The following is a 15,423-nucleotide window of genomic DNA, read 5'->3' as shown; positions in this document are numbered from 1 at the left end:
GAGAGATGTTATTTCCGTCTATCGTTCTTTGAACATATCTGGTTCTTAGGGCCTGATCTTGTGCCGCTGTTATCATTCCTTCAGTTTCCTTCTTTAGCTCTCCCCTCTGTAGCCATTGCCATGTGTCATCGCTGGCTAGTTCTTTAGTCTGTCTCATGTATTGTCTGTGCATTGGTTTGTTGTGCCAGTCCTCTGTTCTGTCTGTCATTCTCCTGTCTCTGTATATTTCTGGGTCTTCGTCTACTTTTATTAGTCCTTCTTCCCATGCACTCTTTAGCCACTCGTCTGCACTGGTTTTCAGATATTGCCCCAGTGCTCTGTTCTCGATGTTGACGCAGTCCTCTATACTTAGTAGTCCTCTCCCTCCTTTCTTTCGTGTTATGTATAGTCTGTCCGTATTTGCTCTTGGGTGTAGTGCTTTGTGTATTGTCATGTTTCCTGGTTTTCTGATCTATGCTGCGGAGTTCTGCCTTCGTCCATTCCACTATTCCTGCGCTGTATCTGATTACTTCTGCAGATATTCTTTCCTGATCGTGTCCTTCATCTCTTGGTGTTTTATATCCCCTCCTTCCATTATTCCCAGGTATTTGTATCCTGTCTCATCTATGTGTTTGATGTTGCTCCCATCTGGTAGCTTTATCCCTTCAGTTCTCGTTACTTTGCCTTTTTGTATGTTGACTAAGGCGCATTTTTCTATTCCAAACTCCATCCTGATGTCCCCAGATACAATCCTTACAGTCTGGATTAGGGTATCTATTTCCTTGATGCTCTTACCATACAGCTTGATGTCGTCCATGAACATCAGATGGTTAATTCTGTTGCCTCTTTTTTTGAGTTGGTACCCGGCATCTATCTAATGTAGTACTTTTGTCATGGGAATCATGGCTACTACGAAGAGTAGTGGGGACAGTGAGTCGCCCTGGAAGATCCCTCTCCTGATATTAACCTAAGCTAGTCTTATTCCAGAGCTTGTAAGTATTATATTCCAGTTGCGCATTGTATTTTTGAGGAAGCTGATGGTATTTTCCTCTGCCCCATATATTTTCAGGCATTCTATTAGCCATGTGTGTGGTATCATGTCGAAGGCTTTCTTATAGTCTATCCATGCCATGCTTAGGTTGGTTTTCCTTCTCCTACTGTTCTTCATTACCATTTTGTCTATCAGGAGCTGGTCTTTTGTGCCCCTACACTTCCTTCTGCAGCCTTTTATTATATATTATTATTATGTACTTTGTTTACTAATTTACCTGACGTTATTGGTTGTAAATTCACTAGTAACGCCTTATTAAACGTTTTGTCACTGGTGAACGGACTCGGAAATGGAAAGCGTGCTAAGTAATCTGTTGTAATAAAATTAATTGCGTAAAGCTATTTTTATGTTTTCTTGAATCATCCTAATACTTTCAGGCTCTCTCTCTCTCTCTCTCTCTCTCTCTCTCTCTCTCTCTCTCTCTCTCTCTCTCTCTCTCTCTTTCATATTACTGTCCACCTTCTCCTAACAATTGTTTCTTAGTGCAACTACGAGGTTTTCCTCCTTTTACGCCATTCAAACCTTTTACTGTCAATTTCCGTTTCAGCGCTGAATGGCCTTAGTTGCCCCAGTGCTTGGCAAAATCTATATAAATCAGATTCTCTCTCTCTCTCTCTCTCTCTCTCTCTCTCTCTCTCTCTCTCTCTCTCTCTCTCTCTCTCTCTCTCTCTCTCTCTCTCCATTTTAGAGGGTAACTCTATTATGTAAATATACCAAAAGCCATTCTCAGAGGAGACTTCTTTGACTTCTTTTATCTCCGACCTGTTCAGGTTATTTGGAACGCGCGTTGCTTCTTCAATGGCGTATCAGATATTATGTACGTAAAAAAGTATGTAATATGCAATATGACTGTATGTCTAAGGAGTCTGATCTCCAACTTGTATATCTTTGGGTTCAAGCATATATATATAGAACAGATCGATATACTATATCGGTCTATTTATATATATATATATATATATATATATATATATATATATATGATATATATATGTGTGTGTGTGTGTGTGTGTGTGTGTGTGTGAATTATTTATTCATTTATTTACTCCTTAACATTAGGTTGTTTCTCGTAACAGCGGATGTCCAAAAATTAAGAGCAACAGAACTGTTGCTGCCTCGTTTGCACCTTTTACTATTGAATCGAGGATGAACTTCTACATCAGTTATATATATATATATATATATATATATATAAATATATATATTATATATAAATGTATAAAATATAATTATATATTATATATATATTATATTTATATGTATGTATTGTATATATATATATAGATATATATATATATATATATATATATATATATATTATAATATATATATATAAATTACATTTCCGTGGTAGTGAAGTGAATGAATACTTGGTTAATTTCTTTTGCCATTGGGGATGTCCCGTCAATTTCCTATGATAATTAATTTCACGAAAATCACCAACATTGTGATACTCCTCTCTCTCTCTCTCTCTCTCTCTCTCTCTCTCTCTCTCTCTCTCTCTCTCTCTCTCTCCTTACTATTTTAGGCTTGTAGCTAACTGAAATGTAAGTAAACATTGTAGACTGCAATGATGGTAGCACCGTAAAACCTAAGAACGTAGTCAGACTCGTAACCAGATTCTGGAAGTGGCGATGAAATGTTTATTTTCATTTTTGTTCATCTTAGATTTTACTCATACCCGGACATTTCTCTTGCGTTACGACTGACCTGAAATTATACCTTATTAATTCTCTCAGTTGTTTGTTTGGTTTTGTATAAATTGTTTATTTTGTTTAGTTATTAGTGAAATTTAAGTTTCACGTACCCATCTATTGGATTACTAGTTATTTGTAGCATTTCTATTTTTCACTGACTTGCGTTAAGTTAGGAATCACGAATATTCCTGTTTTTTTTATATCTTTAGTTAGTTAATTTAACCCTTGACCTTTAATTTGGCCCCCTTTTTGATATGCTAATAAAGAAAAAAAAAAGCATACACTTTTGTCATATCATATATTACGCCAGGATATTTCTTGCTGCTTTCGTAAATTTTTTCTAGTTTTCCTGTTCTCAAAGATTTTGTTTCATATTTCACGGATTTGCTTTTATTGTATCTGAAATGACAAGCAGTATCGGTTTAGACGTAATGTATTTGTGCAAAACTAATTTCACACGGTTTTGCAATGAACGTTGGTAATCAGTAGCGAACGAGAGAGAGAGAGAGAGAGAGAGAGAGAGAGAGAGAGAGAGAGAGAGAGAGAGAGAGAGAATTTTTACACACAAATAAATATATATATATATATATATATATATTATATATATATATATATATATATATATATATATATACACACACACATACACGCATGAAGACCAAAGCTTTATGAAAATGTTTAAATAAAGGTGGAGTATGAAAATATGAAGTAGAGGCGAATCATTTCACCCTGACGGAAAGTTTCCGCCAAATTTTCCGTCCTAATCTTCCGCGTTTTCTCGAAGCACTTTGCATCCCTGGAGATGCTCTTCAAGACACCGGCTCTTCCGCCCCTTGTACTTCTGCACATTTCGCATATGAGTTCCTCTCGCATTACTCTTCGCCGCGATCAGGGAGGGAAGAATATTGCATGGGCCTAAAAGGCCTAAAAATAGGCGGATTGGACGGCGGCATTTCAGTAGTGTTTCTTCCTAATGGCAACTGGGGAAGATTCTGGAGTCGCGTTCCATTACCTGCTGGTATCCTAATGAAAAATGTTCAGGAAGCAGCCCGGGTTGGCGTGGCTGCTCTCCCGGAAATGGAAGGCTGGCGATGAAAACGGAAGGGGAAGCGGCGGAAATGAATTATTTCGTAGACGTTATAAATCTAATATAAATGTGACTCTAAAAGAGGGAAAGGGCATTTAGTCCTGCTTGGTGAATTCTTGGGAAGTGGCAAGGTTTGGACATGGGGCTTATATTCGTCATGAGGTCTTAATACTGATTGAATTTGTTGTGCTTCAATATCGGAAGAAGCAGTGGTTGGGTGTTTTAGACTTACCTGGCCTTATGCCAGCAATGTCCCTTTGTCAAAGGTGTCCCGTAAATGTAAGGTTTGAAAGGAATTGACAAACCGCCTCAGTGGCGTGGTTGGTATGGTGTTCGTGACCCACCTCGGTGGTCGCGAGTTCGATTCTCGGCCATTTCATTGAGGTGTGAGAGATGCGTATTTTTGGTGATAGAAGTTCACTCTCGACGTGGTCCGAAGTCACGTAAAGCCGTTGGTCCCGTTGCTGAATAACCACTGGTTCCATGCAACCTAAAAACACCAAACAAACGAAAGGGACCGAGAGACCTTATGATGGCTTGGTTCTTTCTCAAAGGGGTCCCGATAGTATTGTTTGGTTTGAAAGGGACTTGGAGGTCCAATGCTAGCACTTGCCTTTTTCTCAAAAGGGGATCCGCCAATATTGTAAGGTTTGAAAAGGACTGAGATTCCTGTTGTGGACCTCTGGACCTTTAAACCAGCTATGACGTTAGTATGTGAAAGTGTGTCTACTTCATGCCTCGCGTTATTCTTCCCTGATGTTGGGCCTTTTGATTCAGAATCGTCAAAGAACAAGAAATTCTGGCTTTGCCTGTCAGCTGCCCCGTGTCATTAGAAAATTTAGCCAAAAATTTGGAAGCATTAAGAGAAGAGTCAAAATTTCACGCATAGTCTCACAATGTTTGGCAGAATTTTTTATTTTTTTTTATTTTACGGGACGTCATGGAAAACATTATATTGGAGTGTAATGACACTGCGTTTTCATTACAGGTGTATGTAACATAACCTATCATAACGTTTGTAATCATGTCGAGATTTGGTGTCCACTGAGATTCAGCTTTTTTTACTTGATTAATTCGCTTAAATGAAATAATTCCGTTGCAGAATAATTCATGGTTGGATGGTGTACTGTTAACTGATACAGTAAGGAGAAAATTCCGGTTGCTATAATTCTAATTATTCACAACGTCATGGAAAACTTTCGTTTAAAGATTATGTTCTATTTTTGAACGTTGTTAGCAATGTGTAATGGATTATCTCTTTATTTTTTCGTCTTTGTTGATTAATATTTTACCAAAATATGATAATTACGATGGGAAAAAAATCACAAACACATACTTTTTTTGACTGAAAAAGGAAGTTCAGCTGCCGTATCTGAAGAATTTCATATTCACAGTTGATGCATTTTTCATGTATTTTAATACTTTACGAGTTGCTCATTTTTTAAAAGTCTGAAAAGAAGCCATAATTTTCAAAGCCAGCCACGTCTTCTCGGCTCCCATTATATTATGGAATGCCTCGGCAACTTTGCTACCTTCGAATTTACATACATTAGAATTAATGCTGCATTCTTTAATGCTTAAAAATCTCCAGCCATATTCCCACTTCGAGAAAGGGGAGGTCCTCCTCCTTCCTTCCCCTCCTCCTTATAGAGAGAGAGAGAGAGAGAGAGAGAGAGAGAGAGAGAGAGAGAGAGAGAGAGAGAGAGAATTAGCAGACATATTTTTACACCAATATTTTTATATTGAATCTGTAATTTTATCTATTTGCAATAGGAGTTTAGTATTTTTGTATTTTAACGCCATGGATGATATTCACACAAGTGTATTTTAAGCGGAATGAAGCATTTATTATTATTATTATTATTATTATTATTATTATTATTATTATTATTATTATTATTATTTTAGATAATTATGATGTAGAACTTATAATATTGCGTTGAAGCGTTGTAAGATTTAATTAGCAATTCCTTGTTATATTAAATATTTCATTAGCATTTACGTAATTCATAACGTAAAATTATTATCTGAGTAAAGCAGTGAGAAATAATCTTTTCGTTCAGACGTCTCTCATTTTCAGCCGAAGGCTCGAAAGGAGACGGAGGAGGGCCTTAGAAATTACTCTTGTCTGTTGTGTGTATTGTTGGGGGTGGGGGGGGGGGGGTGTGTTAACTTTCTTTACCGGAATTATCCATTCTCCTGGTCCAGGCTCCCTATTCATTTGGAAGGCCGGGGACTGCGTTTGTCATTTTAACGGTGCAATACAGATGCCGGCATTATTAAGAATTCCTTTCCGCGGCGGTGAAGAGAAAAGTCCGCTGGAAGGCAGTAAACGGGGCGCCATCTTGAATAACGACGTGAAACCTGTGTAATGGCTTTTACCACGAGTCGCCGCTTTCATATCCAAATTCCGTTCAAGATTTATGGAGTTTGCGGCGCAAATTGATATGAGGACGAAACCGTGGCTGCTCATCTGGTTTTGATTAAAATTTTAGAAACAGAATGCGCTATGAAATTGAATGGAAACAGGATGCCCCTGGGGTATTGCGGGGGAGGGGGGTGAAGGATATCGTGGTGGAAGAAGATACCGATGGTGGAGTACAGCCGACGATATTATTTGGCAGAATTATTTTGTGCACGTGTGATGAAGCACTAAATGAGTTTTCCCCAGTCTGAAAAGGATAGTGAGTTTGCCCCTCCTAAAAAATATGGGTTCCTTGGAAGTCCTGGGATGATGACAGACAAGACCCTTTGATGAAGGTTTGAGGGAAGGCCTCATGTAGCCTTGGGTAGCAATTATATGTATTGCTAAGTTATTCATTTCCATTGATGTTAATTTTATCTTTTTTTCTGCATGTTTAATCTCGAGCGAATTAAAGAGACGCTCGGAGTTATTCCACACGGCCGTATTCATTTTCAGACGCAGGTTCACAGATGGCCATCATTCAGGTCCGGAGAGTAGTCCGATACAATGACCTTGCTTACCCAGCTGCAGCCAGCGCCGGATCAGAGGATAATGTATTTTTGGTAATTAGAAATTCATTTCTTGGTATTATGTGGTTCGGATCCCACAATAGGAGCATTAGGTCACGTTGCTAACTAACCAATTCGTTCCTAGCAACGTAAATAAGGATCTAATCCTTCGGGCCAGCCCTAGGAAAGTTTTTATTCAGCTCAGTGGTCTGGATATACTTAAGTTATGATGCGTTGTTTCATGTTGGAGGAACCCTTGCCCGCCCATCCTCAACGGTCAAATGATACCACACCGGCACCGCGTAGTATTAATAATTAAGGGTAACGCTGGCGGCCGTGGCCTGCCTCCCTTGGGGACTGAGGAGCAGGGCCCCTGCTCCTCAGTTCCTAGCTGACAGAAATCTTTGAGCCCTGTCCAACGCCGTGCGACTCAAAGGGCGTCTACACAAAGGAGTAGTGGGAGAGGAGAGATAGCGTTCATATCAACACGGTGTGAAATTCAGGGTTAACTGTCTGATGCCTCTAAAAATTTCCTGTTTTCATTTGATGAAATTCGACGTCAATCATTGTTCTTTATCTGTAAATAACGGGAGCTTTGGCATTTTCAAGTGTTCAAGCAGTTTTAATCCAGAGATTAATTCTTCGATTTTTATGTTTCTATCGGTCTTGGACTGGTTTAGGTCCTTAGGTAGGCAAAAAAAAAAAAAAGAAAAAAAAAGCCAAATACAAGTAAACAACGCATTTCATGTATACGTGAAAACATGCTAATCATAAGTGATCAAGTATGAGGCTTTTCGGCAAGTAAACTTTCCATTGCTTTTCAGTATAATGTCAAAGCATAGCGGTTTGCTTTGTTTATTCGTCCAAGGTAATCATAATGACCAGAAAGTACCTACGTACACTGCTGTTATTTTCATTAACTTCTTTTCTCGTGAAGAGTACCTGTTTCCCAAATCCCAAATGAATGAAATTGGTTATTGTAATCTGGGCGCTAGTGATTTTTATTAAATACTATTTGAAACTGACTGACTTTATCCTTTTGTGCATAAAACTGACTGGCTTAATATTTGAAATTGGTTTGTCCTTGAAACTGACCCTACATATGTGGCTGTGTATTTACAAAGAGGATCTTAACACATGTTATTGCTTTTAACTTACAGGAGCACATTAACACGTGGCTTTATTTTTTGACCACTAAAGAGCGCAAAAAGCATGTTAACAATTGTAGCATTGTTTGATGTCGGGTACAGGAAAGGGGATGTAGCTCAAATGGTAGAGCGCTCGCTTAGCATGTGAGAGGTACGGGGATCGATACCCCGCATCTCCAGAATTTTCGCCCTCAATGTTTTACCGGAAGTTCTTGGTTGCTGCCTTCGACGATAACGGAAATTATAAGCAATTTGCGGGAACGGAAAGTGGACAGTGGTTGCAAGAACACTCAGTAATAAAGTTAGATTGTTAAATGGAATAGTTAGATTGTGTATTTGCGGTGGAGTTTTATCTCTTCTCTCACTACCTTACTATGTTACTACTTGATAGTGATTGTTTAAAGGTTCTGGTTCAAATTAATTGTCCTTGACCGTCGTACATTTTTAGTAACGGGAAATCATACCTTTAAATACCTGAACTATAAAGAACCTTTAATTCCCAGTTATGCCCAAGCCCGGCTAGCTCAGTCGGTAGAGCACGAGACTCTTAATCTCGGGGTCGTGGGTTCGAGCCCCACGTTGGGCGCTAAATTTTTTGTTTTTATTTATGGAGGGGATAGTTTGTATTGCCCGCTACAGAGTAAAATGATAGCGTGTAAACAATTTTATTGATGCATAGATATAGCTGACATTATTTGGGCGCTCGTAGATAAAGTTGCTTAGAAAAGAAAAGAAAAAACTATTGTGAATGGTAGCGGGAGAAATTCTATTCATAATATAGTAGTACGAAAAGCGCGCTTCGCCAGAAATATGTTCGACCGTCCATAATCCTCATTTTTAATTTCCGTTGTTAGGATTAACTTTGCAACTTTTATAATATTTTTCATGATAGCTTCACACCTAAAAGCATGATTATACACACACATATATATATGTATGTGTTTGTGTTTGTAAATTGTATACCATACATACACATATATATATATATATATATATAGTATATATATATATATATATATATATATATATATATATATATATATATACGCATATATATATGTATGATGTATAACTGAAGTACGAAAATTTGGAACGTGATGAATATATAGATAAAGGTAGAAGCCACGAAGGAAAGTGAAACCATGTAGTCGAAATATCCCACAGTAAACTCCATTTCTTCACATTCCTTCGTGGCTGCTACCTTTACTTATATATTATATATATTTATATATAAAAGATTTTCTAGCATGAATTAACTAAGTAGTTATGAGTGTATATCTATCTATAAACAGACATACATATATGTATATTATCTATTTATTCACCTCTCTATCTATCTGTCTTTATATCATTGTAATATGATGCGGGTTAAATTCTTCGTGACGTGCAGAGGAGGGCAATTACGTTCCACCTATAGGAAGTAGAGTTTATGAAATAATGATGGTAAGGGTTTGGGATAGTTTTATTTTCTTTAATTAATCCCTTTTTTTTGTTCGATTGTTGTTTATTTTCACTGACCATATTTAACTTATCTCAGGGAAGTCAGAAAGCCGGCCATCAAGGCAGCTCACGATGCCAGGGAACATAAGATCCATCAGTCATTCATCAGGCGAGGTCTTTTGTCTACAAGTGAAGTTCTTGTCCTAAGCCAACCAAGGAGTTGGATTAAACAATCAGGACCCACTCAGATCATAATGACGTCATGATCTTGAGTCGAGATGATTGGACCATTGGCAGGGCACATCTGCATCCCAGACTCCAATCAGGGGTCCAGGAGAGGTCTTTACTTCCGTTACAACACATCTAGATTGACCTTCTTCTATCCTGTTTTGAAATGATACCCGAGGTACACCACTACACCCCGCAGATGAGGTAGTGCCGTCAATGCACCTCGTGCATTGCTTAAGGTTCTTTGCAGCGTGCCTTCGACCTCTAGCTGCAACCCCTTTCGTTCCTTTTATTGTATCTCCTTTCATATTATCTTTCTTCCACCTTAACTTGCGACCCACCCTCTCCTAACAATTGATTCATAGTGCAACTGCGAGGTTTCCCTCCTGTTACACCTTTCAGACCTTTTACTGTCAATTTCCGTCTCAGCGCTGAATGAACTCATAGGTCCCAGTGTTTGGCCTTTGCCCTAGATTCTATATTCAGTTCAATTCAACACACCACTAGAGGCAGAAAATGATGTCGCAGATGTAACATCATCATCTGTAACAGAGAGAGAAGGTTTTGATGAGAAACCAGGGAGTTTAGCTAGTAGTGTTTCATTCCCAAATGTGTTGGAATTCTTATCAATGTTAAGGGCTGTGTCATAGGATTCCATGACTTGAAAGAGAATGACCAGATAACGCTAAGTGTTGTCGATCTTCCCTTTCGGATTTTAGATGTTTTAGAAGACGCGTAAATTTTAACTACCATATAAATTTATAGGGAAAAACATGGTGGAATAATAGATACCGTAATTAAGAGCTAAACGGGGAAAGATTGAAGAAACTGAAGAAGGATGTTATAGTGAACACACACACACACTATATATATACAATATATATATATATATATATATATATATAGATAGTGTGTGTTCACTGTAACATTCCTCTTCACATATATATATATATATATATTATATATATATATATATATATTATATATGTGTGTGTGGTGTGTGTTCACTGAACATCCTCACATATATATATATATATATATAATATATATATATATATATATATTGTGTGTCTGTAACATTCCTCTTCATATATATATATAATATATATATATATATATATATATATTATATATAAAATTTTATTTAAGATTTAAGCCTGTCGTTCGGATATACGCTCAGATCTTAGTAATCTAACGTTTTGCGAGAGAAGTTGAGTGGATTTGCGATAAGTCGGATTACCCACCTGTAGGCTACTCTTGATTATGTACGTTCAATGTTTTTGCTGGTATTCATGAGCGTAGATCATTTTTCGCCTGTAAACAAAACGATTTTGCAAATGAAAAATTCAATATTTATACGTTTAGAATGAAAATGAAATGAAAAATTCAAAGTTTATACGTTTAGAAAGTAGTCATTCATCTGGAAAACTGCGGATTAAACTTGCAAAAAAAGTTAAGTAATCTGAAAAACATTAAATGAACAAAAATAATGCATTTTGTGATATAGCATAGTGGATGTAATTTTAATTATTATTTTTTTGGGTATCATAAAATAGGTTAATTATGCTGCAAGAAATTATTTAATTAATTAATATATTATTCTCCGGATGTTATAATTTGAATTTTTAATTTTTGCAGGCGTGTGGTCTAATGAAGAGGAAAATCGCAATCCGGAAAGCACATCTATTAATTGTATGTAGTTCTAAGAATTTAATAGTATTTTTTGTTTAGAATAGATTACATGTAACATTCCTCAATTTATGGGTTACGGAAAATAATGACACATCCTTATATAAAGTAGGCATGAAAATATATTTTACACCAGGATTAGATGAAATATCAGACTCGACTGTCGCTATTCATAGGTACTTAAATTAATGAGAAAACTAAATAGATCGAAGTGGCTGATCAGATGAGACACAACACAGTAGAATGAAAATTAAATGAGCCATTTGAATTACCATTCGTGAGACAAGAAACTACTGATACTAATTGAATGGCATTAATGGAAATCTGTCTTTATCATCATTAACATACTGTATATATTTGTAACCTAATTTTAGACACCGGAGACCAGGTTTACCTGGAAGCATCGCCTAAAGTATACCACACATATTTTTTTGTAATTAAACAAGTCATTGAAAGGCTGAAATATTTGAGATGTCTCCAAGGGAGAAACTTTTTCATAGGTCAGGCTGTTAGATTGCCTGGTGCTCTTATTTGCTCAGCCACCGAACGAGATTAAATGGAGAAATTAAGTGGCTGTTCATTAAATGACTCCAAGAGCTGAATGAAAGTCTCTGATTGCAGCGAAAACGTAAATGCAGGGAGATGGAAAATGGCTAGAGAGTGTATATTGAACAGCCAAGAATAAAGGAAAAGTTCAGGGGCACTGCATAGCATCAATTTAACCCAGCTGCATTTTGAAGCCATAATCATTGTATTGCTTATTTTATGAGGAGGACCTTGCAATCTAAGAGAGAAAAAAAGGAAAAAATGCGCCTGTTTCATCGGCGCAATCAAGTTTTTTATACAGCGTATAATGCTGTATAAACTATCAGCTGTGAGTGACGATCTGGCATCGTTCAGATGCTCCCCAGATGCGGTTAAGCGAAAGGTGCATTGCATGTCTTCGGAAAGCACTGCCAGACGCACTATCCATGGCTAACCTTAACATTAAATAAAAGAAAAACTACTCGGGTTAAATGGTTGCAATTTGGAATGTTTGATAATTGGAGGGTGGATGATCAACATAGCAATTTGCAGCCCTCTAGCCTTTGAAGTTTTGAAGATCTAAGGGTAGACAGAAAAAGTGCGGACAGCCGTTGTAATATTTTTCTTATTCAGAAAAAAAAGTGACTTGTCAGAACAGAAACAACTGATGTCGTTGAGATAATATTACTATGAAATATACTAGAGTGTGGGAATCAGTCGTGTATATTTAGGGAAACATGAGAGAGAGTATCTCATTTTCATGTGCCGAATTGCTGAAAATTTCCCAAGTAATGGATTAGCAGCCTAAATTTCATAATTATGGTCAAAGATAAGTAATTTTGCGAAGATGAGGAGACCCTTAAAACCATAGGTGCCAGTTGCTTGTCTATAAAACCGGCAGATTTATGTTTATAAAAAAACTAAACATAGACGTAATATTGTGTTGATTTAATTTCCGTAGGAATACCGTATACTTCCATTATATCTTCATTGTGTAAATGCTAAGAACTGGTCATTCTTGACATTTCCAGAATATATATGATATCATATTAGTTGACTATTTCCTTTAGAATGCCAATTGATCGACCTTCAAGAGCATTAATCGAAATCACTGAAGTCTTAGGAAAAATGAAACTTTAAAACTGATTCATCATTCTTCTCATATAGGGTAAACATACCACAAAATTTTCTTCAGTGAATACGTGTGCACATTCCTTTCATCTGTGTTGTTACGAACTGTCTTTAAGGGCGGTAGATGGAGAGAAACAGGGGCTTCTTTATCCCGATATGAAACGTTATATTATTATTTCCATTTGGCAGAAAGAAGACCATGCATTATTGACTTGGCGTGTTTTTGAGGTAAAAACTGCATTTGAAAATCTTTTATGATCCCGAGAACTGAAGAGCATTTCAAGAGGGTTTCATGTTGGACGAAGTCGAGGGTTGATATAGAATCAATTTTATATTGTCATTCCGCGGATTAGTTTGCGGAGGAACGGTTATTTATTTTGTTGTTGAGAATTGCATTTCATATACCCCTCCTGGTTTTTCGAGAGTATCTTCTTGAAGTATAAATGAAGTGGTGAAATAAACCATTGTTTGTTCAGGATCATATTTCTCCGTTGATATAAGCAGCAGCGCAGGTTGTCATCTTTTTAAAGATGATTTGTTTGTGGGGATGCGAGCGAGAAGTGAACAATGTTCATGTTCCTTCGAATTTCTAAAAAAGTATGATGTTTGTCATAAGAGACGCAGATAACCAATCAACTATATACTCTTTATTCATCAAAATAAACTGTTAGACAGTAAGATGCACTAAGTAAGTTAATTTTAATTCGTACGTGGAAATGATGAACTTCGGAATATTGTTTCCCTAGACTGTAGGTTATTCCAGTAGTAACGAAAAACAAAGCATATTTATTGCAACCAGTTTTATCATGAATGATGTTTCTCTACTCAGTAGATTTATGAAACGTATGTGAATTGACTTGATGAAATAGTATTGTTTATCATGTAGTTCGAAGCTGATGAGTTTTCAAGCCTTCAGCCTCGGGAACTCGAGAATTCCTTTTTATTGGAAAAGGGAAACGTCCCTTTGTCGGATTCCGGATAATTTTTAATCGAAGGAAACCTTCCGCTGCGAGTCTGTTTGAGTTATGTTTGGCCTTTGTATTTATTCCCTTTGTATTCTGCTGCTCAGTTGGATTTTAATTTTAGGTAAGCCTGTAAAATGTCGAGGGATGAAGGGAGGGATAGGTATTTCGGTATATATTTATATATACCGTAAGTTGTCATTCACAAAGTTTACAGATTTTGTTTGTGTTCTCTGTCGTTCCTACAGGACGTACTTTTGATTTATTTTTTTGGGAGGAGAGTGTATAAGATTCAGTTAAATCAGAAAATCCCCGGTGAGTTCAGGTAATCTTGGTCTGTTCTCTGGTGGCGCATAAGAGACTCTTCTGTTATTAAGGTAATTAGTGGCCATCTGTTTCTGAATTGACACAGGAAACATGAAGTACGTCTTGGGTGTCCTTTTCATGTTCATTTTTTGCAGTAGTTTATGCGTTTGCCAGAAAATAATTTGTATCCCGTTCTTTCTTTTTACCCAAATAGAATCCTACAACTTCCCTTAGAATTACAAATTACGTGGTCGCGTTTAGTGTTTTTAATGGACCTAATTTTCTCTCTCTCTCTCTCTCTCTCTCTCTCTCTCTCTCTTCTCTCGTCTCTCTAAGAGCAGTTGCAACGAATAAACATTAATGTCTCCCTAACTACCGTTTAGATCAAATTTCTTCTTATAAAAGAATTGACTCTCTTCTCTCTCTCTCTCTTCTCTCTCTCTCTCTCTCTCTCTCTCTTCCTTCCTCTCGTATAAAATGTTACGCCTACTGGGCCACGTCACTTGCTTTACCATTCACCCTGGTCTCCCTAACACGGTCCATTTCATTTTGTATTAGATCAGAATTAATCGTTGACGTAAATTCCTTATTTTTATTTATATCGCCACTGGCAACTCCTCATATTCCTTCGTGGGTTCTGCATGGCAATAGCAAAATTCTCTCTCTCTCTCTCTCTCTCTCTCTCTCTCTCTCTCTGGGCGTTTGCGTAAGTATTTCATGTATATATCGCTTACCCGAGAGCTTATCTCCCACTAATTGCCATTATGGTCCCGTAAATCCGCAATTTCCTCTTCGTTCAAACCTCATTGACCTTTTATTGCGGACTCCAGTGACCATTAAGGAAGGTGGGCGTCGTGGTCCCCATGAAGCCATGAAACATCCTTCACTCGGATTTCAGACCACACTCCCATTTTGCCTCCTCCTCCTCCTCCTCCTCCTCCGTCCGCCATGTGCAGAAGAGAAACAGGAGGAGGACCCTCGTGCGTCTCCCTCTCTCCAATTATCCCGACCCTCGACGCACACATTTCTCCTCGACGTGACATTTGCATCTTTCATTGCTGCTGGTTCTGCTGCTGCAGGAGTTGCGGGGAAGCACACTCGAGGAAAGAGTGCTTCAGCAAATCCTCCCGTTTGTCCACTGCGGGAAAATAATAGGGATTTGTCGATGACTGTTGACAAAGCAACGAGAATTCAGGTATTTTCATCG

General features: G+C 37.5%; 1 long non-coding RNA gene and 2 other non-coding genes across 4 annotated transcripts in view; all 3 read left to right on the top strand.

The window, feature by feature from the left end:
- The window catches only part of LOC135209587 (uncharacterized), a 701,429-nt gene that overhangs the window by 240,247 nt on the left and 445,759 nt on the right, over positions 1 to 15,423 (top strand). For both annotated transcript variants that reach the window (XR_010313391.1, XR_010313388.1), the window contains exon 2: positions 11,242 to 11,295. This is a non-coding gene — a long non-coding RNA (uncharacterized LOC135209587). The remainder of the gene's footprint in view (positions 1 to 11,241; positions 11,296 to 15,423) is intronic.
- Trnaa-agc (transfer RNA alanine (anticodon AGC)) lies at positions 8,042 to 8,114 on the top strand. The gene has a single exon. It is a non-coding gene; the product is annotated as a tRNA-Ala (tRNA).
- Positions 8,449 to 8,521, top strand: Trnak-cuu (transfer RNA lysine (anticodon CUU)). Its single transcript has one exon. It is a non-coding gene; the product is annotated as a tRNA-Lys (tRNA).

Source organism: Macrobrachium nipponense, chromosome 11 (assembly GCF_015104395.2).
Source record: "Macrobrachium nipponense isolate FS-2020 chromosome 11, ASM1510439v2, whole genome shotgun sequence".
In the NCBI taxonomy this organism is placed as follows: domain Eukaryota; kingdom Metazoa; phylum Arthropoda; class Malacostraca; order Decapoda; family Palaemonidae; genus Macrobrachium; species Macrobrachium nipponense.
Note: the sequence above shows the minus strand (reverse complement) of the source record. Positions and strands in the feature narration are given on the sequence as shown.